The following is a 2000-nucleotide window of genomic DNA, read 5'->3' on the forward strand; positions in this document are numbered from 1 at the left end:
ACCACTCAGGATAGTTCTCCTTGCCAGTGAAAACTATTCCCACCATGGATATGATTGAATGCATTCTGTAACAAAAAAAACTTCTGCTGCAAAATTTTACTCCTAATTCTTATATGAATGGACAACAAATTCAAATGTCAAAATTCAAATGTCATGGTAAATACACAAAATTTTACAGCGTAAATACCGACAATGTCCCCAGTATATTTAGCTTTGAGCTTCTGCGTTCAGCTTCCCTCTCAGCTATTTTCACATAAAATTAGCCAACAAGCATATCTTTTATGTCAATATTCCAGTCAATACTCATTTGAAACGTATCGAGAATCAACTCCAACGACAGGGTAAAACCCAATGCAGAGAGTACTCAAAAACTCGTAGGTATCAGAGCTCGTGACAGCTTATGCTGCACATCTTAAACGATCCAGCAAGATTGAGCTTCCACACTGGATGGACCTTGTAAAGACAACCACTTTCAAGGAACTCGCTCCATATGATCCTGACTGGTACTATGTTAGAGCAGCTTCAATGGCAAGGAAAATCTATTTGAAAATCTATTTGAGAAAGGGTATCGGAGTTGGAGCTTTTTGTAAAATTTATGGTGGTCGTAAAAGGAATGGTTCACGCCCTCCTCATTTCTGTAAAAGCAGTGGATCTATTGCTCGACATGTACTACAACAATTAGAGAAGATGAATATCATTGAGATGGATCCCAACGGTGGACAACATATCACATCTAGTGGTCAGAGAGATCTTGATCAGGTTGCTGGTCGTATTGCATTAAAGCAATGAAGCAGTGTTAAAAAATATGGGACATCGTTAAAACTAGGACAATGTTAATACTTGAAGCATATATGCGAGCATCATTAAAACTTGAAGCATATGCCAACACCAACCTTTAATCTACGCAACATAGATTTCAAAAAAACTCAACGCTCATACCATAGATACTTGCTCGTTGCTCTGTGCAAACTGTGCGCTTATGGTGTTGGTTGCTATGTGAAAATTTGGGCATTCTCTATGGGAGCTAAGCGTTCATCATAGGGATTCAACACCAGGAGCTGGGCGTTCATCATAGAGATTCAACACTCCTCTTCTGGCATGCTATACCGAGAGACGTTACACCTATATAAAAAAACGTGCCAACAATGATTAGAGAGCACAGGGAGGACAATTATGAACAACCCAGGGAGCGCAGAGGGCACAGGCAATGGTTATGGTAGAGAAAACTAATGCAAGGAATTACAACTAATTTTAGGGACTGAGGACTTGTGCTTTGATACCATGTTAGGCCAGGTAGTAACTCTGAAAAATTAATTCATATTATTCCTTCAGGTAGGTCTTTATTATATACATGAGGGAGACTGTTCACTTCATCTCCCGATGACTGTTCATATTTCTTATTATTTCATTAAATCAATTGTATTTATTCACTCAATCCTGATGATTAGGTGTCAATAGGAGAGTCCAACATAATTTTTATATTAGAGTGAAGGATGAAGCTTCATGGATAATTTGTTTATTACTTGGTGTTGGTTCATTATATATTTTAGATTTTTTTTGGTCAATCAAAGTACTTTTATTAGATTTTTAGAAAAACATTGAGTACGAAATTTATCTCCAACATAATTTTTGTATTACAGTTAAGGATGAAGCTTCATGGAGTCATAGATTTCTTTCAGCTTTTCAAAGGCTTTGAAAGCAGTTGATAATGGCCAAATATGGCGAATCACCACTTCATTTACAAATGCTGTGATTAATGCATAAGCTTTGATGTTCTTATTTTCCCAAATGGCGAGCTCTTTGTCTGAGTTAGGCTATTTAGGTTCTTTGTCTCCATCTCCAATGCACACTCCTTTCCACAACTCATTGAAAATGAGGGTGTGTTTTATCATCCGGGACCACTCAAGATAGTTCTCCTTGCTAGCGAGAACTATTCCCACCATGGATATGATTGAATGCATTCTGTAACAAAAAAAACTTCTGCTGCAAAATTTTACTCC

At 37.5% G+C, this 2000-nt stretch overlaps 1 pseudogene; it reads left to right on the forward strand.

Annotated features, from left to right (window-relative positions):
* Positions 1–447: 447 nt before the first annotated feature.
* On the forward strand, positions 448–789 carry LOC149161584 (small ribosomal subunit protein eS19z pseudogene; annotated as a pseudogene).
* The last annotated feature ends 1211 nt before the right edge of the window (positions 790–2000 follow it).

The sequence above is a fragment of the Pinus tabuliformis genome, chromosome 5_2 (genome assembly GCF_031772625.1).
Source record: "Pinus tabuliformis cultivar Carrire ecotype Pingquan chromosome 5_2, CPIR1, whole genome shotgun sequence".
Lineage (NCBI taxonomy): Eukaryota > Viridiplantae > Streptophyta > Pinopsida > Pinales > Pinaceae > Pinus > Pinus tabuliformis.